This window comes from Lygodium microphyllum, chromosome 17, assembly GCF_053477565.2.
Source record: "Lygodium microphyllum isolate KBCC chromosome 17, Lygodium_microphyllum_v1.1.10, whole genome shotgun sequence".
NCBI classification, from domain to species: Eukaryota; Viridiplantae; Streptophyta; class Polypodiopsida; order Schizaeales; family Lygodiaceae; genus Lygodium; species Lygodium microphyllum.
The window spans coordinates 113635886-113660155 of NC_141151.1; the positions used below are offsets into that span (position 1 = coordinate 113635886).

Here is a 24270-nt window from a genome sequence, read left to right on the forward strand (position 1 = left end):
GCTGTAAAATTTACGATGCTAATAACAGGGGGAAAAAATTTGTGGAAGGGCAGCAAGCTACCCTGCCACGTAGAGCATTGTGTGCTTTGTTATAGCCATACAAAATAGTTTCTGCACTGTGTACAATGCGCTTGCAAACAAAAACAAAGTATAACACTGATACATGAAATAAATACATGATCGCATAATAAACGATTGGTACAATCATGACAAGATATCACTAATACATCGAAAATATCTACATAGATCAGGCGACCAAAAAATAAAGGTGTGTGAGCTCGAGGGATCCAAGGGCGAGCTACATATCCTCACCCTCCGAAAGCTCGTCCCGTTGCAAAGGAGCATCGAATGGACTCTGCAAAAAAAGAAACAACACATTAGTCCACCATACAATAATGCATTCTAATTAAACATGGTAACTACGGACAAGAAAGATGAGTGACTTACAGGGCTGTTGCGTCTATACAATCGGTCGATCAATGATGTGAGACCATGCCTCTCTACATATCGAGTTGCAAGGCCGGTCGAATCACGATTTGTAATGGAGTGCTACAAAGAAAAAAAGATGCTAACTGTTAGAAACATGATTATCAGTACAAAGGATATTGCAAAAAAATAAACAAGCAAAACAAAAGAAAAAATTACAAAGTCCTCCAAATATGTTCTATGGCCGCCACTCCCAAGATGATGGACCACTCCGGCCTTGAGTCGTGCCCTCGCCGCCTCGCACTGTTGACTCCAACGTCCTGGAGAGTCTGTAGTCTCCTCCCTTAGTCGGTGCCAGTCGTTCACATCTAACCACTTACGCTTTGCAGCCCCACTCTTGATTGCCTTGCGTGCATTGGATTGTCTATGTGACATATATGCACGCATGAAATCCATCATTTAGCCGGTAGAAAATCTTACTGAGGCTGGAACTGGAAACTCCTCATGCAAGGATGCTACTATGTAGTCCTTTCTCCCCTCTAGTATGTTCTTCTAATGATCTAAGACATTGTGCTGAAAACTTGTTGGCACAACTCTCTCATGCGAGCCATCACCCTCCTTCCCTCATCATTCATGATGATGGCTCCTGACTTATCATCGACTAGATATCCATATCCCCCTGGGGTCTACCTAAGATGGGTCCTCTCCCATCTACATCCACGCTCCTTGGCATATCTAGGAGACCCCTGTGCATCCGGTGTACCGACCCGGGTAATATCTCTCAGAGTGGCACCCCTATTGCCACCTGCCTGCTGACGGCTGAGCAAAAGCGGAGTAACTGGAGTAGACGTCCCCACATGTGTGACAAATCATGGAGGTGATGAAACTCCAGCTGAATGACGAGACGGAGACACCACGTCCGTGCCTCCATAGCATCCACCTGAGCTTGAGCCGCGCTCCCTGGAACCGCCACAAGAGCGAGGAGTCACACCTGTATCCTTTGTCGACCACGGGCTCATTGCATCTGTATCTCTGCAGCATCCCCCTGATCCCGAAGCACTCCCTCTCTCTGGCCCAAGTCTAGAGCGTCGAGCTCGTCTGCTCTAAGTTGAAGCATCCGATCGCGCTGAAGTAGATCTAGCAGAGTGCCCTGACCAAGACCGAAACAGCTCCTGGTCTGAGTCTCGCAATATGGTCTAGAGACATGCGTGTGAAGATATCCTGTAACGCCTCATTGATCATCTCTCGACTCATCCTGAAAATGTCACCTACACAGAAAAAAATGATGTTAGAATAATCAATTTAAATCATACAAAGCACAGTAATATAAATCCTAAAAAAAAGATCTCACTTAAAATGCATATCTTATGTACCCTTATAAGCGATTGGTCAACGGATTGAGTAAGTGGATACTCCAAGTATGAAGTATCCTATGGTGCCATGTCAATATCCTGACACAACTCCCCATACATTGGAAGGTCGATAGACATGTCATCACAAAAGGATGAGTCCACCTCATTCTCAAAGAATTCTTGGACTCCTGTATTTCCATCATTGTTAGCCGATGCTGGCTCCAAGATTTCCGTGGCCTCCACCCCTTTGCAATATCGACCCCTCTATTTGCATATTATCTTCATCTATGCTCGGAACATCACTTTGATCATATACTCTCGCATTTCAGGGAGTTGAAGGTATAACATAACACCATCGAGGTTGTCGGGGGTTTGGATAGAAGATTTACTATTCACAAACATGTACACGAGAGTTTAAACCATTGTGACATAAACCATGTCGTAATACAATTAACAAACAAATAAGTCCATGCACATGTTCACAATGGGCCTGCAACACAAAGGTGTCTCGCAAATCCGTCCATTTTTTTTCAAAATCTATTTCGAGAAATCTAGATGGACCTTCTCGAACTATTGCTCCAGCTCCTCCAAGTACCGCTTTGAACCATTGCACATCGAATAGTATCATGGAGAAGCTACGGTAATTTACCGTAACAATACTTTGCAAGTTCCCAAAATACTCCATCTCATCCACAATCGTGTTTGGATCTGTTGCTCGTCGCCAGCTCTCTTGCTTGAACCTTGCCATGATACCACAGTCCATTGTGGAGTGCATTTTATCAATTATACGCTCCATGTAAAAATGCCATCCGTGCGACCATGCTGCACTATATATTTTCTATTGTACATTGAAACACTCAAATTAGATGTTGCATATAAAATTCAAACACGCAAAATCCTAAATCCCTCATCACCTTTGGACTACATCCCCTCGAGAATTCCCACTCCTCCATTGAGACCTCTGTCCCTTCGTGAGATGCTGCGGTCAAAGCTCCATGCAACCATCGCATTGACATGAACCAAGGTATATCCTTCATGCCCTCGGGATATCGAAAAGGTCGATGATGCATACTACGTCGGAATTCAACTCGCGTTTCCTCTCGATCTTGCCTAGCGATCTGGTACTTGGCGAGCCACGTCTCCATAGAGGCATAATGCAACATACAAAAGTAATTCACCTTCTCCTCCATTGAGGCATCCATTCTTTTTTCTACCCCATTTCCAACCACCACATCTCTAGTCAGTCTATCATCATCCTTCAGTGACCATAGCATTTCGTTGTCTGGATCCACCGTTGGTAGCCATTGTGAAATATGCACTAGCGCCTCAAACACCAAGCAACCTTCAGCCATGCTACCTTCTGGCCGAGCTCGTTGTCGCATAAAGTCTTTCAAGGTTTTCATGAAGCGCTCCAAGAAGAACATCCATCGCGTATGGACATGGCTTACAATCTCCACTTCATCCACAGGATGCACAAGAAGGTGGATTTGTATCGTGAGCATGCTGATGGGCATGTATTTCTCAAAGAGATAGACCGTCTCCACTGCTCCCTACCTCATGGATTCAATAGAGGACATTTATCTCCTTTTGTGAGATCCATTGCACCAAAGTAGACAACCTGTAAATGGCCGCGCATATTTTTGGAGTAAGACATCGTGCGATCGCGATCGGTAGTACAAACTACCACAAATGAGAAAGCATTATGAATAATGGCTACACTCCAAATAGCAAAATGCACACGCCAATTACAATCCATTTGTAGTACAAATCTGACATATCTTATGGCAGTCATGGGATTTTATTCTTGATAATTGGTCGTCTTTAGAAAATGCAGACCTGAGACAACGCATCATACCCGTCAGAGTGCGGATAGACTTAACTACTTGCTTCACAATGTGCTCTTCTTTAGTGGACAAAATCCAAGGAGCGCGAGGTAGCTGCACACGACCATCAACACTCAACTGCGGCCAAAGCGCCTCCATCTTACCTATCTCCTTCAAATCCATTGGTGCCCCTATAGTGACTCTCTTTCCTGTGATGTGGTCCCATATCAAGCTGCCCACATTCTTGAAAATATGCATGGGATCTAACAAGTGGTTGAACTGTAAGTGGGTCCAATATGGCAACTCGTAGAAAACTAAGAACCGTCACATTCTGTTTGGATATGATTTTGCATGGACCATTTTCAGCTCATACCAGCTCGCGACGTTCATACGTGTTGGATGTCGTCCAAGAAAACCTTCCCTGAGTTCATGATCCTCTGGAAAGAAAGCAGCGTGTCCTTGATATACCATCTTCTTCATGATTCATGACCTTCGGGAGTCTAACTATGGCCTGTGCAATGGACATGCATGATCACCTGAGGTAACTAGACCTTTTCCAACACCACGACCCAGTGAATACAAGCTTGAATGAGATAAAATATAGATATTATGAACAAGAATGGAGGCCTGCTCACTTGAGTACTCTTCAAATCCCGGAAAGTCATGCATCGTCCACATGAGAATGGCTCGAATATTGGCTGACCACTGACCATTGTGCCTGCTGATATCTTGCACGGTGATCCCCTCCCACAAAATCTTAATCTCATCGACTAATGGACAAAGATACACATCCATATTTTCGACTTTGTAGCGGCTGGGGATGAGTAAACTAAGGATGAGATGTCCTTTCTTTGTAGAAAGCCATGGAGGGATATTGTAGTTGACAAGGACTATAGGCTACACATTGTAAGAAGCTGAACGCAGACCGAATGGGTTCACACCATCCATTGCAAGACCGAGCCGAAGATTCCTTAGCTCTCGGGCAAAGCCTAGGAAGATAGAGTCAATGTGGCTCCATGCGCGTGAATCCGCTGATATTAGTTGAGAACTCCATCCGTGGACCTATTCTACGCATGCCACGTTGTCAAGCTCACTTTGCCCGATGTATGAAACATGTGGTTTATGCGAGGGATAAGTGGAAAGTATCTAAGAACTTTTTGAGGGATGGTTTTCCCTTGCAAGTCTTGTCGATACATGTGAGCACCACACTTTGGACATGTCTCCATAGTCTCATATTCTCCTCGAAACAGTATGTAATCGTTGATACATGCATGGATGTTGTTGTAGTCCATGCCAAGCTTTCGTAAAAAATGTTGTGCATCATCACAAGACTAAGGTATGGTATTTGCAGGTGGTAATATATGATATTTCAATAACCTGAAAAAAATCATAAACACCTTGAAAAAGCACAAATGTTTTTAATAATAGTGTCGAAAAAAAAATCAAGGAAGCGTATGTACAAGGTACATGAACAACTCGGTCACACTCGTATCGCTCCACCCGTATTTTGCTTGCATACTTAAGAGTGAAAGCAGTGTCTTCAGGCGAGATACTTGGCACCCATCATATAATGTTATGGATGCTTTCTCACTAAGCGGATCAGAAGTCTCAACATCCATGGGAATCAATGCATCGATCATTGCCTCCATCTCAGGCTCCAAGATTGTAGGTAGGTTTGGAAGGTTGCCTGTCTCCTCTGGCATTGACGGTATAGATTGGCCTTGCAAGTGGTGGATTGGCTCATGCACTCCATCCATTGCACGCCCACAAACTCTTATAATTGGCCGCAAAGGGTGCACTCCTCCTTGGGACGAGACATCACCTCCCTAGATAGAAATTTGCTAACGAGACCCAATATTATTGTATATGCTATTCAATTAGCTTGCGAGTACAATGCATGATTGATATTAACTTTTCTTACTATTTGCTAAAAATCTGCAATTACCTGATCAACTATCTCAGAATGCCAAATCATCGTAGGTGTTCTATTAACAATCAGCGTTTTTGTCTAATTGTCAGCTTGCATTGAGAGCAAGGACATGGGACACACTGATTAAGATACACCTAGCGATCTTGAATAACAAGACCTTCACCGTTTTTCATTTTGTCTACATTACGACAAACAATTTGTTTTTGTTATCATTCTTTTTTTCTTAAATTATTATCCTCTCCTTCCATTTCTCTCTTTTTCTATGACCACAACTACAACTACGACTACAACTACGACCATGACCACGACCACGACGATGACCACGACCATGACCACGACTATAACTACGATTACAAACAGCACCACCATCACCATGACCACGACCACGACCACGACTACAGCTACGACAATGACTACGACTATAACCATAGCCATGACCACAACCACGACTAGACTACGACTACCACGACCATGACCCACAACCACGACCACGACTACGACGACCATGACCATGACTAGGACCATGACCATGATCACGACCACGAGTACCATGACCACGATTACGAATACGACCACGACCACGACCACAACCATAACCATGACCACAACCACAACTACGACCATGATCATGACTACGACCACGACCATGACCATGACCATGACCACGACCACGACCACGACCCGGACTACGATCATGACCATGACCATGACCACGACTATGACCATGACCATGACCACAACCACGACCACGACCACGACCACGACTATGATTACTTTCGAAGCTTCTCTGCACCCAATGCCTTTGTGAAAATGTTAGCTATCTGATCCTGTGTGCTAACATATACGAAGTCAATCTCTCCTGCAAGTACCTTCTCTATCACAAAGTGGTAGTGCACCTCAATGTGTTCTGTCATAGCATGGAACATTGGATTTCTAGCTAACAATATGCTGCTCATGTTGTCACAATGAATGACAACTGAACCATCTCCTTGCACATCCAAATCACCTAATAACTTTTGCAGCCATACCACCTCACATGTTGCCATAGTAGCACCTCTATACTCAGCCTCCGTACTCCATAAAGGACCTGTAGGTTGCTTTTTTATGCTCTATGTAACTGCTGCACTACCAAGGGAAAACATGAATCCACTAGTAGATCTTCTGTCTGACATGCTACCAGCCCAATCTACATCTGTGTATTCAAAGACCTATAGGTCCTTACCTGCCTCATTAAAAAGTTCATAATGTAAAGTGGACTTCAGATACCTCAATATACGTCTAACTACATCCAAATGAGGCTTTTAGGCATCTCCATAAATTGCCTGACAAGGCCAACATCATAGCTCAAGTCTGGCCTTGTGAGATTCATGTAAATCAAACTCCCTACTATCCTCCTCAACATAGTAGGGTCTTCTATCTCATCCCAAATGTCGGCACTCAACTTCACATTTTGCTCCAATGGTACTGAAAGAGGCTTACATGGTGTCATACCATACTTGGATAACATATCCAAGCCATACTGCCTTTGGGATAGCCATATACCATCATCACATCTGATCACCTCAATACCAAGAAAGTATCTCAACTCACCCAAAACTTCCATCTCAAACTTCTTCTTGAAGGAGTTCATACCTTTAGTAATCCCATTGCCACTGTTACCTGTAATAATCAAGTCATCCACATAGATGACTATGATGACCAAACCTACATCTCGCTTTTCCACATAAAGTGAGTGATCAACATCAGAAATACAAAATTCAGTATTAACAAGATACTCTCCAATCTTGTCAGACCATGCTCTTAGTGCTTGCTTCAGCCCATAGAGTGCCTTCTTTAACCTGCACATAAATGTGGGATGCTCTAAATCCTCATAACTTGTTGGCTGCTCCATATACATTTCTTCTTGCAATTCACCATGCAAGAAGGCATTCTTAACATCCATTTGTTGCAAAATCCAACCTTTGGCTACTGCCAAGGCAATCACACACCTAACAGTTGCCATCCTAGCAACTCGACTGAATGTCTCTTCATAATCTGTGCCATATGTTGGAGTATAGCCTTTTGCAACCATCCTAGCCTTATACATGCTGACTAAACCATCTTCATTATGCTTGACTTTGTAAACCCACTTACAGCCAATACCTTTCTTACCCTTAGATAAGGGTTCCAGATTCCAAGTCTTATTGGCTTCTAATGCAGCCATCTCCTCATCCATTGCTGCATTCCAATGAGCATAACGAATAGCGTCCTCAAAATAAGTAGGCTCAACGTTCTCAACTAGTTTCACCATATAAGCATAATGGTGAGCTGCATAACCTTCAAAACCAAATCTTTTAATAGGATATCTGACCTTGCTAGATTTACGTACCACCGGATCACTAAATGGAGCCTTTACATTACTGTGAGCTCTCTGTACACCTGGTGTACTAACTAAAGGAATACCAAGCTCATCATCCAAACTCTCTTTGTGGGGCTATTCCTTAGTCTCCGAGATCAAGGACTCACTATAGGTATAGTACCAAATGATGTTTCTCGTCCATTAAGACTCCTTGATTCTTATTTTTCTTTCTACAGATAGCTGTTTTGATCATTATCATCATCTAATACATCACCATCAGGTGCATACCAGCTGCCCATCTCATCAAAGATAAGATCCCTCCTCACTCTGAACTCACCTCTGCCAAGGTTATAATAGTGATATCCTTTTTTATCTAAAGAGTATCCAATTAAAATACATTTTTCTACCTTTGGATCAAGCTTCTTCTGTAGCTCATCCTGGCACATGAACATATGCAACAAATCCAAATACCTTCAAGTGTGATACATCAGGCTTCTTGCCAGTAAAGCATTCTTCAGGACTCATCCCATGAACTGTAGCTATGGGGGTTCTGTTCATAATATAGAGAGTAGTATGGACAACTTCAGACCAAAAATATTTTGGCATATTCTTATCAGCCATTAATCCCCGTGCAACTTCTGCAATATGCCTCCTATTTTTTCTTTCTATAACCCCATTTTGATGAGGGGTATACCTGCAAGTAAATTTTCTCTTTATCCCATGAGTCCTCAAGAAGCCACTAAACTCATTAGAGAGCTACTCTCCTCCTCCATCTGATCTCAAGCACTTCACTTTTAAGCATGTTTCTGTCTCAACAACTGCCTTAAAAGATTTGAAGTGCTCAAACACATCACTCTTTTTCTTTATGAAGTATACCCATAACTTCCTTCAACATTCATCAATAAATGTGACAAAGTATTTGCTGCCACCAAGAGATACATTATGTGTAGGCTCCCAAACATATGTACGCACTACATCAAGTATTTTTCTACTCACTTCTCTATCATGAGAGAAGGGTTGTCTTGTTTGCTTACCAAGCTAGCATGCTTCACAGACTTTACAAAATTCTGCAACTCCTGCTCTACCATTTGGCCAATAGACACTAAATTCTTTGTTATTGATGGCACATGTAATACATCTATCAGACCATTTGTCTAGCCATCATACAAGGATAGGTGAATCTTTTTAATGTGTGAAACTGGGTGGTATGAATCATCACCCGTATACACATAACCTCAATTTTGTATATCTTGCATCTCTCCAAACCATTCAACATGACTGGTCATATGATTAGATGCGCCTAAATCGACATACCATACATCATCATGTGTCCCCTTTCCTGTAACTACATTCATCATATGCTGCATAACAAACAGACGTTCATTTTTGTCTTCATTCTCTCATGAAGATGATGCATAGTTTCCTTGCTACAATTTACAAATCTGAATATCATTATTCTTAGCATAGCAATGGGTTGCAATATGGCCTATTTTGCCACAATAAAGGTAAAAAATAGCAAAATTTCCAAAATCTCTATTTTCCCATCCACCTCTTCCTCTAGAGCTCCTCATACCTCTAAAGTTTCCTCGACCTCCTAAAACCTGCATTTCACCAAATCTCCTTCTTGAACTTGAGTAAAATTCTTGAATCTGTTCCTGAACTTGAGTAAAATGCTTAAACCTAAACTTGAGTAAAATTCTTGAACCTGTTTACCATTTTCTTCAAATGAGCGACCCTGCATATTGATCTCTTTGGTAATCATGAGAGAGATCGGCTCATCAAAATTTGGAAATGGCTTCTGTACGTATATTGGAGTAACAAATGATTTCCATGCCTTCTCATTATCAAGGCCACTCAAAGTCGATGAAATCAAATCATCATCATTAGGCATTACATCAATTGCTATTAAATTATCTGCAATGCTTCTCATCTTCAACATTTTTCCTTTATTCAAGGCATTCAACTCTTGCTTGAGTTGAATCTTTCGTGCCTTTGTATTTATTGAAAACATGTTCTAAAAATTTGTCCAAGCTATGTGTGAAGTTTTTGCATCCTTGATATGTCCCAACATTGTATTATCAATGACTACATATAACTAGTACATCACATTTTTGTCTTTCACATTCCATTCTTTCCATGCTTTTAATTCATCTGCAATTGGAGGGATACCCAACTGTGGCTCCTTTTCTTCACGTGAAATAAACTCATAAAGGCCCTTTCCAATGAGGTAGTTTGTCACATGGAACTTCCATGAAGGGTAGTTGTTCTTATCGAGCTTCTCAATAATGGGATTTTCACTGTTCTTTGCCATTATCACAAACAAGGATACAACACATTAAGCTAGTCTTTTGTAATCTTACACAAAATGTAGACATCAATACAACAAGCAACCTTTTTCACTAATTGCTCAATAGTACATGTAATCTGCAACCGCTTTGTAGATAAATCTTATGTTTTCTTATTGCAAACACCTCAACAAATTACAAATTCGAAATCTGTAACCTGTGCACCAACTTTCAGTCAATACAGCCAAAATCATAGTGTACTCTAAAACTACTATCCGCAACCTTCCGGCTCTAAAATGGAGTCTGAAACGGCATCAAATACCCAAAATAACTATGGGCTAGCCCTAAAGGGCTGCTCCTCAGAATATACAATGCTCTACTCGCAAACTTAATCTTATAACAATCTAAGATTTTCACTCTACCATGCTTCCGGTGCCTCCACAGGCACTATCCAAGAGAGAGAGTGGAAGAATGAAATAGCTTCTTACCCGTTGCTTGCTTCCTTGAACCTTGCTTCTTCTCCTTCAATTCAGCCTTCAAAATTAGTTTTTCTCAGTGGCGCGGTTCCGATACCATGTCAAGAATCGCGTGATGGGGGGATTTTCTTGAGCTACTACACCAAAAATACACTATATATACAAGAGGAAGCTCACTCAAGAACACAGAAGAGAGATGGAAGCCAAAAGTTTTCCTGCTGATTTTTTCTTCTTCTTTCACACACTGTACAATATACACAAAGTACAGATAAGATACAATATAAAGAAAAGTGGCCTTCTGAGTCAAATAGTGCATAACGGACTACACTAATCGATTGGCACTCTATCTTTGCTAGCTATAGGTAGGTGTAACAAACTAAATATAATAAGTGATAAGTCATTGGCCATGTAAGTATCATAATGACCATCAACGTGCTAAGTGTAGACATGTGAATCCATCTAGCCAAGCTGTCCATCATCAATGTCCATACGTGTTGAGCTTGCCATCTCAACAAAACACACAGAAAATGAAGACCTTGGACACTTGTTGGGAAAGATAGACATAAATATCACCATGACTAGATGGATTTCTTGCATGATTGGGAATCCTATGGAAACTTGGAAGAAGAGTAAATCTAGTTTAAATAAAGAGCTTAATGGTGAGAACGTACACAAATGGGATTTCTTTTATGCTCAAGTACGTGTTACGAAAATAAAATCTCATAGAAATGCCATGGAATTTCGTGGCAAAAAAAGATGCCCTCTGCGTACATTGTCATGGCGCTACGGGGACACAATGTGAAAAACTCTAGACTGCATCATCATCCAGCTTTTTTATTGATCTAGAGAGTCAATTCCATATTAATCATTAATGTTAGTGTTCATAGTATGGATGGTCCAAAAATACTAGATTTTTGGATAATTTTAGTCTATTTTTTATCTTTTGGATATTATTTCTTGTAAATATCCTAAAAAGCTATAAAAACATCTAAAATAGGGTGACATGCAAAAAGCAAGTGGTTTTTTCAGCCAATTTTTGAAAATTTCATGAAAAAAGAAGGATTGATGAAATCGAGCGCATCACGATCACAGTTCACAAGCAACAAACAATACTCTGAACTTGGAGAAGAAGGAGTGATCTGCAAGAATTCTAAGTAGGCGTTGTCAAAGGGTTTCGAAAAGCAAAGTCGCGATCACAGAGGACTTTGAATAATTCAGGATAGAAGGTCAATCTAGCGAGATTAGATTCAATTTGAAAGCTCAATTTCAGATAATATGTGACATACAATCAGTTACATCTGAATGGGAGCATCTCCAATAAACGTCTTGACAAAAACTCATGTCATATAAACAGCATGTCTCTTCCAAAGGAACAAAATAATCTGAAGTAAGATCTAAGAGGTTGAAATAAGATCAAGAAGACATCTTTGTATTCAGGTAAAGTTTTTGCAGATACATACAACTCTCTTGCATAGATAAAAATTCTGTAATAGCCAACCAAATCTGGTGCAATTTTGCACAGATATACACAGCTCTTGCACGGTCAAAACTCTGTCCAGGTCTCTCAAAATATATTACTCTTCACCAAATAGAACTGTGATAAGATCAAACTTGTGTAACATGCATTTTCATTGCCATGTCGATGTTGCTTTGAATTGATTCAAAGGCATCTGAACCAGTTACATTGACACTGGGTTTACAGAACATAATGCAGCATCTGAAAGTCAGAGGTCTCTGCTTGCAGGTTGTTAATTTCATAGGAATGTGGAGCTTGCAAAGCAAAGCTTTGATGGAGTTTTGCAACTGGATTCAGTGAATGCTTCAGCATATGTGCTTATGTCAATTGTCTATAAGGATCTCCAAATGTGGGAAGATTCTTTGAGAACATAAGAACTGAAGATAAATGATGGTTCTTACAAGAAGGCTGGAAAATCATGGATTGAGGCTGGTGAAAAAGTACATGAGTCTACTGTTGGTGATGAGTCCAAGCTTGTGCTAGATGGGATGTTTTGTACAAAATTCCAAAGATTGTCCAGGCAAGTCAAAACAGAAGGTTATATGTCACAGGTTGATGCTACAGGGCATTCGGTTTCTTCCTGATGGTGGCAAGAGATTACAGTGTTCCATGTGTAGACACTGGGTTTCAAAATCTTGTCAAAGGCTTGATTTGCTTTAGGCAAGCTACCAAAAGATGCATACAATCGAATAAGGTAGTTGCTGATTAATGCTATTGAATCCAATCCGATGCCGACTACCAGGAAATGCGCTCGTCGTGCCGCCCCCAGATCTTTTGTCTCTGAGAAGATTTGCAGAACAGACAGAATGATGTCCCTTGGAACATGTGTTTCATCGAGTAGCAAGGTCTCTGTGTAGGTCCTGCCATGCCTCATATGTAGGCAAGTTGCACGGACAGTAGTGTCACAGCCATAAGTCCTACACCATCAGCCCCAGCCCCACAAGCGAGAACAATCTGTCAGCTTGGATAACCGTGGCCCCTCGTTCTGTCAAACCCCCAGAAGCTTTTCTTTTTCCCATCCTCTGTTTCTCCAAAAGCGGCCACTCTCACTCCCTTTTTCCTTGCTTTTTCTTCAGGTTCGATATACTGCGCTAAAAAAAAGAAAGCCTCGACAAAAGACTCCTCTGAGGTTTACCACCTTACCGATTGCCATAGTTTTCCCTTCATCACGAAGAGTAAAGCGTCCCAATTGTGGAAAGTCATTGAAGCATTCCACACAGATTAGCTCGTTTACGTGAATACGAGCCACTACCACCGCTCCACTTTTAACAAACAGCACTTTCCTTTTAATAGCTTTCTTTGTCTTGGGGTCGATCTGGTGTAGAAGCTCAATAATTTTACACTCTTCCACAACCGCATGTATATGAAGAACAGCTTTGTAGCCAGCAAAAAAATTTTCCTTGTGATCCTACAGCTCTAAAATTTGGAGCTGGGCATCAAACTCCACTAAAGAGGGAATAGGTCGAGCTATACTTGACAATACAAAACCAGGTGATACATTAGTCTCTTTTATGCCATACAATCTGATCTGAAGGTTCTCCCTTGGTTTGACAACTCTGACCTCATTAGCCTCTCTCATTATTGTGAAAACTTTCACATGGACCTTATTTGGCATGATAAACAGATTGTCACCTCGCCTTACTGTCTCTGATTCTATTTTCCCTATCACAACTGTTCCCATGTCCTTGAATTTGTCTATAAGTGGCATCCTAAATGGAGCTTTTGGATCCCTAAGTGGGATCTCAATTGTATCCAAGACCTTTAAAAAAAACAGGGTTCGTCCCACCAAGGGCATGTAGTTTTTGGCACCCTGTCTTTCATGTTGAAACCCAGGAGACCAGATATAGGGAGAAACACTACATCCCTCTTAACATTATAGCCGCACGATTTCAAGAATGGTCCCATTTTTTTCTCTATCTCATCAAATCTTTCTTTGGACCACTGCATAGATGGATCATCCATTTTATTGACCACCACGATTAGCTTAGCTACTCCCAAGGTCTTTTCTAATTGAGCATGTTCTCGAGTCTGTCCACCTTGCTTAAAACGAGTCTCAAATTCACATTTTCTTGCAGATATTAACAGAACACCAACATCCGCTTGTGAAGCACCGCTAATCATGTTTGGTACATAGTCTTATGTCCTGGGGCATTAAGAACAGTGAATCATCACTGACTTATTTGAGAATGTGCTCTCCCCTCCTCCATTGTACTGCCCACATAGAACAAAAACGCAAACACAACAACTAAGTATTTACAAAGTAACAAATGTCACACACACAGCTTTTTGGTGGATTGCACACCTCGGATGCGCAACAGTACGACAACCACCCCCTCTGATCCTGCGCATCCTCCGGATGGGCCAACTACCCATGATCATTATTATCAAGATCCACGAACAGATCAATCTCTTCATTGTGTATTTTTTGTATATCAGCAAGATTATCTGTCATATCATCTGTCTCTTCTACTGGAGTTTCTTCTCGTTGCTCTTCTCTTGCAAATTCTTCCAATGCATAATCCTCATCATCTCTTTTCTTGAAAATCTTGATTCTTTTCTCTGCAATAGGCACTCTAAGCACCTATCCCATCCAATTATGTCAACTCATATGTTGCATTGTGAAAGACATGTCTGACTATGTATGGCCCAAACCATCTTTTCACCATCTTCCGAAGTGTAGTATGCTGATTTTCAAGGCTGCTATCAAAGACTAATACCCAGTCTCCCTCTTTTATTGCTCTAGGCTGCAAGCGATGTCTGCTGTCAAACCTGTCCTTATTTCTAAGTCTAGCAATCTTCAGCCTGTCAATAACTAGCTGAATATCCTCTAGTCTTCTCTCTAACTGTCAGATCCAAAGAGCTAAGAGCTCCTCTCTTGTCAAATCCTCCTGCCAAGGTAAAACTGACCAAGTCAAGGCACAAGTCTCAGTCGGCATAACCGGTTTCTAACCATACATCAACTCTGCGGGCATATATCCTGCGGTAACACTGTGAGTCATATGATCAGCCCACAAAGCAAATGGTAGAAGTCTTGGCCATTCTCCAATCCGTCCTCTACATGCTTTGGCTAATGCTTTCACTATCGGCGGATGCCCTCTTTCACTCTTCCTATTTCCCTCTGGATTGTATGTTGTAGTTAGAGCCAACTTGATTCCTAGTTGAGAGAAAAACTCCCTAGTTTCATCTGCATCCAATTCACCGCGATCTGCAGTGATCTTACCCACATAGCCATACCTGCATAAAATTTCTTCCAATAAGAACTTACACACTGCACTAGTGGTCTTCGTTCTCAAAGGTCTACCCTCAACATGATTGGTAAAATCCTCTCTAGCCTATCTCATCTGCCATAGACCCATAGGCATAGTAACCAAGCCAACTACCCACTTATAATGAATGCATAGCGGATAGGTCGGATGAAGCTCATCTCGATGACGCACTACGGAATACATTTGACAATCTCTACAAGTCTCTACAAAGTGAGAAACATATCTGTACATGCATTTCCACCAATTTGTTTCCTTGATTTTCTCATAAGTAGCCCACACTCCTCTATGACCAGCCCAAGGACTCTCATGAAACTCCCTCATCACCTGTAACTGGGTCTCTTTAACACAGACAACCCACAAGGGTAATCCACCTCTTTTCTTCGGGTGCTTCCAAAGAAATCCATCCTTGAGAAAATAACCATAGGCTTTTCTTCTGATCTTCTTGAACTCTTCATCTGTCCATTCATCTCTTTTTCTTAGTTTACTAAGGCACTTGCCAATCTGCAACCAATCTCCAACATAGAGTTATTCTATGAAAGCTACAATATCATAGACATGGCAAACATGATCAACCATAACGACTGAAATTTCTGCATCATCCTCCTCTGCAAGTAGTATCTCCTCCTCATCATATCTGGCTCTAGACAGCATATCCGCCACGGGATTATCCTTCCCTGCTATGTGTTTAAATTCTGGATTTAATGACTTGATGTATGCAATCCATCTTAGCATAGCTATATCCGAAGTAGAGCAACTCGTAATCATACCTATCAATGGCAAGCAATCTGTCTCTACCACAACAGAGGCTCCAATAAAGTACTCCTTGTCACATTTAAGAACCGTAACAATTCCCAATAACTCCCTCTTGATTTGCGGACACCTCCTCTCTCTCTCATTTAGGACTTTCGCCCCAAACCGAATAGCATACATATTTCCATCTGCATCATCTGGACCCACATCCCAACCTATGCCAATTGGACTAGTGTCAACTGTCAATACAATAGGCCTTGTGAAATTATAATCCGCTTTCCTGAGAGTAGGAGCAATTTGCAATAACTTTTTTAATTTCCGCATGGCTCTAGTGTGGCTCTCATCCCAATAAAATTTCTACCCCTTTCGAAGTAGCTGATATAGACAATCTGCAATGTGTGCAAAATGGGGAATCCAAATCATATAAAACACACAGGCTCAAATGAATCTCCGTACCTCTGAAGTGGTAGAACAATACTCCGTAATCTTGCCTATAGCATCCACCTTCTCAGGTGAAGGTTTTCTGCCATAATACCCACACATATGTCCAACAATGACAACCTCATTTACTCCAAAAATAGATTTTTGATTTGATAGTGTCAAGTTCACTTCTTCTAACCTGGCCAAAATCTTCTCACAAGCTAAAATATGATCAGCCACAAAGTATCTGCATCCCTGCTCATTTAGACTCTCATTCTTCTCTTCTTTTGCACACCCCTTAATGGACACATCATTCAAGAAAGGCATGGTAAGCTGAGGTATATAATCACGAAGGACCTTATGCATGGCATTCATCATATGCGCAACAGAATTAGTGGCACCTTGAGGCAAGGTACACATCCTGACAAGCCCAATAGGAGTTCTCATAGTGGTTATGTCCATGCTTTCCAAAGCGAGTTGAAAGTGATCATGTCCCGAATACAAATCATCTAAAGAATAGATGGCACGTCCAGCAAATGCTTCTACAAACACATCCACAAGTGGACCTATAGCAACATTCCTGATAGTAACTCTGTTCACTGGTTGCATGTCCTGTATAAATCGGAGAGTACCATTCTTCTTTGGAACCGTAAACCACCTATTTGAGTATGGTGTAGATGAAGGCTCTAGGATACCCATCCTGATTTCTTATTCAACAAGTCAATTAACTTTGGTAGGTGTGCCTTAGGCACTAGAATAGGTCGGAGGTTCCATTGAATATGAGGAATAGTAAAGATCACCATCGGAGCAACAATATCTAGATTCACACATCCAACCTCATGCGAGAAAAAAGCAAACCCCCTTCCATGTCGCTCAAGCATCTCATGTGCAGATTTTTCGATATTAATGCCCATATGTGTTTTCAGGTTTTTTTTTGTATTTTTCCCATGTGAACACCTTGATTTTGCCTCGGACCCGGTGTTGCATGTTTCTACCAATTTTCCCTCATCTCCCGGTACATTTTTCCTTTTGACGGATTTTTGATCCGATGAACTGTTTGAATTTTATTAATTTTTATTTCTTTTTTCTCGTGTGATCATGTTTCTCGTGTCGCACATGAAAACGCATGTTTCTGGTTTTACGCGCCTCAAGACACCCCCGTGGCATCTATGGCTTACGCGTCACTGTCCCTAACCGTTTAACCTCATCACTGCAAACTTTTTTTTATTCGTGCCCCGCACATGCACACGAGACGAGGGTGCGTTTTTACCCACCCATTTTTCATTTTTTTATTTTATTTTTCTTTTTTATTAAACAACAAAAATAGAAAGAAAAATAAAAAAAACTAAGAAAAAGAAAAAAGAAAAACAACATGGAAAAACAATAAAAAACAAAAAAAACAATCGAATACATAATCATAATAACACAACTTTTTAAAAAATAATTTAAAAAAACAAGAAAAAACAACAAAGTAACACCAAAAGAAAAGAAGGAAAAAACAAAAAAAAGACAACCCTGACAGAAAAAAAAGTCAGAAAAAAAAGAAATAAAAAAACAAAGAAAAAAGAAGAAGAAGCATAAACCAAGGTTTTTTTTAAAAAGCAAGAGAAAAAACAAAAAAGAAAGAAACAAAGAAAAAGAGAAAAAAAAAACCATACTTGTTTGTCGTTGTCGTGCCACGTCCCCACCTTCCTCCCTCCTTTCTCCTCCCTTTCTCCTTCCTCTTCCTCCTCCCCTCCTTTCTTCCTCTTCTTCTCCTGTCCTTCTTCTTCCTCTTCTTCTCCTTCTCCTCCTTTTTCTCTCCCCCCCCTCGACCATGACAGCGCCGTCGCCTCCCGCCGTTCCCCACCTGATGATCGCAATGTCACCTCCCATTCGCTGTCCTGTCGACGATCGCCGCTGCCGATGCCGTTGCCGCCTCTCATTGCCGCCACCGGCGTTGTCACTGCCACCGTGCCCGCCTCCTCCTGCACCATCCCCATCCTCCTCCTCCTCCAACCATCCTACCCCCTTTTGGTTAGTTTCTAACCCTAGTTAAAATAACTAACCTAACACTAGTTAACAACTAACCTAACACTAGTTAGTAACTAACCTCACACTAGTTAGCAGCTAAACTAACCCTAGTTAGTTTCCACTAACCCTAATTTAACTAACCCTAGTTAATTCCACTAACCCTAATTTAACTAACCCTAGTTAGTTCCACTAACCCTAATTTAACTAACCCTAGTTAGTCCCACTAACCCTAATTTAACTAACCCTAGTTAATTGACACCTAACCCTAATTAGCCTAACTGACCCTTAGTTAGTCTACATTAACCCTAGTTAGCTGACTCACCCTTGGTTCAATTAACTAACCTTAGTTAAATTGACTAACCCACAGTTAATTAACCTAACCCTTAGTTAGTCTAACTTTAGACTAGTTAGTCTAACCTAATCACGATTAGCCTCCCTAACCCTGGTTAGACTTATTGATTTAATATATTACACATTATATATTAGACACATTAAATATGCATGATCTTATAGAATATGATTTAATATATTTAAATTATATTTATAAATTATTAATATATAATTTTTAAATATATTTTGATACTATATTCAATAATATACACATAGTATGATATATTAATATAACATGATTTATACTAAAATAATATAACATAAAAATAAATGCAATTCATTTTACTATTATGAACAACTAGGTACTATAAGATACATAAATGTTTAACTATGATACAAATTATCTTTCCTTCTTAAATAGCTTTTAATTGATGGTGAAATTCTCTCAATATTTATAGATTCATGTCATAGGGAATGAAATATCCTATTCTTTGAAGGTCTTTATGGTTTCAACATTTAAGTCCGAGGTCAATGTTTCTCATAAAATATCTTTATCCTTATTATCATGTGGAATACATGAAATAAAGGTTTTGATCATTTGATTAAATATTTTCTTATGAAGATCATAAAGATTGTTTATCCTTGTTGACATACAATAGAGGCTTTGATAATTTGGCTAAATCTTGTTCTATTGACATCACAAAAATTTATTATCCTTCCTATCATCTAGGTTACATAATACATGTTTTCACCATATGGCTAAATCTTTTCTTGTGAATATCAAAAATAATTTTAAACCTAAGCTTTATGTAAAATACTTGTAACAGAGGTTTTGAACATCTGACTAAATCTTTTCCCATAAATACACAATGAATTTTTATCATTGTTATATGTCTTTTTCTTGAGGTTTTGACCTTTTGACTAAATATTTTTCTATGGAGCCCACAATGAACTTTTATCCTTTTTGTCATATGGAATACATACAACAAAGGCTTCAATCATTTGACTATGTAATTTCCTATGAAGATCACAAAGAATTTTTATATTTACTATGGTGTGGAATACACACAATAAATTTTTGACCAAGTGGCTAAATCTTTTCCTATGTATATTATAAAGAATTTTAATCACTTATACAAGAGACAAGCCTCATACCGATGTTCAAAGTGACAAAAATGTTCATAAAAATTTTTACCCCCGTCGTTGCAAAAAATGTTGGTATTAGAGATGCCATAGAATAGTCACTATCATCGTCGCTATATACATCGATAGCGATGCATAAAGTGACGATTTGCGACGTTGTCGTATTGCTGCGCATTCGAGGTGTGAAAACCACCCAAAAATTGTGTGTGTGATTTGATACTTTGTACATACTTAGTTGTTGTATTTACATTTATTTTCTGCGTATGAGTATAGTGAGGAGGAGTTGGAAGCATAGTGGTGAGCAAGATGAGATGCTTTCAGACTATGTTGAGCAAGGTCAAGTGGAAAGCAGTTTATCGTGTTACAAACAAACGCATTGAAGGATGTGTTGGATGATGGGGCTTCACCAAAAGCAGCTGATTATGATAACAGAATTGCATTACATCTTGCCGCTAGTGAGGGACATTGCTCAATAGTGGAGTTGCTACTTCAGTCTAATGCTCTTGTCAATCCAACGGACCGTTGGGATAGAACAAGTGTTATGCAACATGGCTGATGCAACAATTCAACTTATAGATCATACATATCGGCTTCTTTGCGAGCATTACGGTATGCACGGGAAGTTGAAAAGGTGGAGGCCGCTTTTCTGCGTGTGATATGCTATGAAAGGAAGAGTGGCTAAAGAAGGGATTGTGAAAAGTAAATGGTAAGAAAAGTAAAAAGGCTATTTTGAGGGGGAAAAGCAGATTTGAAAGGAAGGAAAGCGATGCTAATCAGGGAGTGAGGGAGAACGGGAGAACAAGGGAAGACAAGACACGCAGAGGCTGGGGAGGAGAAAAAAAGCAAAGAAGGCAAAGAGGAAGTGGAAGCTCTACAGCAAGACGACGCAGAGGGTGAAGATGAGGATGAAGGCGGACGAAGATGCTGCAGTGATGATGACAAAAGGTGTTGATGAACATGATGGTCTGGTGTGGGACGAAAAGGAAGGGAAGGGAGGTTAAGGATGGAGCAGGTTCTCTGGATGATGGCGATGACCATGTAAACAGAAAAGGAACAGAAAGCTCGTTTCTTAGGTTCCCTCGACTCGTCTTTCGTCCGTATTTGGTGGCTTCTTTGCTTGCTTGTGCGTTCATGCCCTTTCGGCCGACACAAGCTTTCAACATGGCGATTTTCCGATACATTCGGTTTCTACAAAGAAGGATCCAGTCTAGAAATTTATCTGAGGAAGATAAAAGTTGAAGGAGGACACAGAAACTTGATTGTACCAGAGCTCGTTCTTCCTTTGTTATCTTGGACTTCCCAAATTCTTGATATCTGCACTTTGTAAACATAACTCATCATATTGTAGTAGTGATGACTACCTTCTGAACAGAGTCTTGTACAGGAATCCAACAATGGAAGAAGATCGTAACCACAATAGGTCTTGGGACAACATGTTGCAGATCAGCAACGAAGAGAAAGAGAGGGGCAATAACATCGTCAAAGGTTGCAGAAGACGTTGAAACTAGAGCACTCTGAAGACGTCGAAGACTGAAGGGAATGAAGGGAGTGAAGATTGAAGGGAACGAAGGGAGTGAAGAATGAAGGTGACGAGAGATGCAGCATACGATGTAACTGAGGAGGGGACAGAGGAAAGACATGACATTTCAGAAGCTGAAAAGGGTGTGGAATTGAGGAGTCCGCGAGGAATGTAATGACGGAGAGCTAAAGTCGCTGAGGAGAAGAAAAACAAAGTCGACCACAGTAGCGGAAGGGCAAAACGAACGGGAAGTGGACAGACATTCAAGGAATCTAATTGGGGGAGAAGATCGATTGTGGAGGAATGAACTTAATGTCATGAGGTGGTTATGGATGGATCAGAACGAACTGTGGTGCTCTTTTCTAATCTTTCTGTAGAAGATTGGGAGGTGATCGCATACAACTTTTATCTATCAAATCAATTCTCTTCATGAGAGAATCCGTTATTTATTTGTTGGGCTTCCAAATTGTTCTTCATCCACAAACCGAGACTACTTGAGTCTGTTTATGTATCGTGTGGAAAAATCTTCTTAAGGGGCTTTGATTCAAATTTGATTTTTAAAAGCTCTATTTGCCACGAATCTAGTCCACCCAAAAGAAGATGCATATTTTTTAGTCGATAACTTGAACCAAAGTGGCTGGAAAACAACACCCAAATATTCTATGACAAGCATTGCTCTGTCAATGAGGAGGAGCTAACCATCAACAGGTGTTGAATTGGTCTTTATGTTGAAAGATCGACTTGCTGAAAGAGAAAACATGACACTTGATGTAATGAAGGAGCTGAAACTGCTTACGAAAGGAAACCTGAAACTGTTCTTATTAGAACTGTAAACAAGCAATGTTCTTAAGGTTTGTAAGTTATGGCTGGTGTTATGGCTTCTTTCAAAGCAAGGTATTATGAAATAGTGCCACTTCTAAAAACACTTTACTTTCCTTAAATGTTGTACGAGAAATGCTACTTATAAGCTCTACTGGTCGAAGCTCTACATCTCCTATTTTTGGTACAAATATCTCAACTCTACAAGGGCTCTCCATATGCCACTTTTTCATCCCATCTACTCCATCACCAAAGCACATTGATTATTCTGACAACAATGCAGAAAAAGAGAGACACACATGATATATACTATCAGAACTCTTCTATGTTTTTGAAGATGGTTCATTCAATACAAAGAATTCTATATGATCATGTACATTTTTTATCTTCCCAACTGATCAACATCACAGGAAGTATTTGTTGTCATAGCAGATTTGACTTCATTCTCTTGCTTGATTTTCTATCCTGAAATTTATCAAGGACTTCTGAAGTTGCGACATTGCTTTCGAAACGCTTCGACAACGCTAACTCCGATACTAATTGCAACGCTCATAACAACGCATGCATTGAATTTGTGACGCTAATAGGGATGGTTATATGGGAAAAAATTTTGTGGGCGGCCATATAAAAGAATCACAGTAAAGTGTATAGTGCTCGTCAAAATGAACACAAAGTGTACTTGAATCCATAAGACTGATACATAAAATAAATACAAGATCGCATAATGAAAGTGACAATAGAATCATGGCAAGATACTTGAGTTCCAAGTGTACTTGAATTCCAAGTGGATTGGCTTAGGCACTCCATCCATCGCACATCCATGAACTCTTCTAACTTGCCGCAAAGCACTTCTCCTTGGGATGAGACCTCACCTCCTTGTAATAAATTTTACAGCCACATCCAATCAAATGTTTTTGTATATGTTATTCAACTAGTTTACGAATACAATGCATGATTGATACACACTTTTCTTACTGTTTGCTCAAAATCCGAGATCGCCTGATCAATGATCTCTGATTGAAACTCACTGAAGCATCATATGCGTTTCATAGAAAATTGACATTTTCGTCTAATTGCTAGCTTACATTGAGACCAAGAACATGGGACACACTGATTAAGATATGGCTCGTGATCTTGAACATCATGGCCTTCATCGTTTTCCATTTGGTCTACGTTATGACAAACAATTTGTTTTTGTTATCATTATTTTTTTCTTTCTTAAATTGTTTGAGAAGGGATTTCTTCTCTTGTAACTCAATAAAATTAATGTATGTAAATTCTCCATCCACCTACAGACGGGCCTACAATATGTAAAGTCTAATATGCTATGCATGGGGACGAGGGAGTAGCTATCCTGTGTTGGAATGTTTCCCGTCCTGTGGTATTGCATGGGACCTCCCCACATTTTTTCCTTTGTGTGCGACTCGATATATAGAGCGTAGGAGGAGATAGCGCAAAGCATGTCAATAAACCATCTGTTCACCTCCAAGTCCAATCTCTCTTTCACTTTACCGGGCCTAGATACACAAGCCTTCTACGCCTTTCCGAAGGGTCGAACACACCTAAGGTACACCCTTAACTATATATAGAGCGTAGGAGGAGATAGTGCAAAGCATGTCAATAAACCATCACCTAAGGTACATCCTTTGTGTGCAACTCCATATATAGAGCATAGGAGGAGATAGCGAATTGCTTGTCAATAAACCATCTATTCACCTCCAAGTCCAATCTCTCTTTCACTTTATCGGGCCTAGATACACAAGCCTTCTACGCTTTTCGAAGGGTCGAACACACCTAAGGTACACCCTTAACTATATATATATATATATATATACTATTACTACTACTACCATCACCACTACTA

At 40.3% G+C, this 24270-nt stretch overlaps 1 pseudogene; it reads right to left on the reverse strand.

Annotated features, from left to right (window-relative positions):
• Window positions 1-13218: 13218 nt before the first annotated feature.
• Window positions 13219-18558, reverse strand: LOC148022264 (uncharacterized; annotated as a pseudogene).
• Window positions 18559-24270: the final 5712 nt, after the last annotated feature.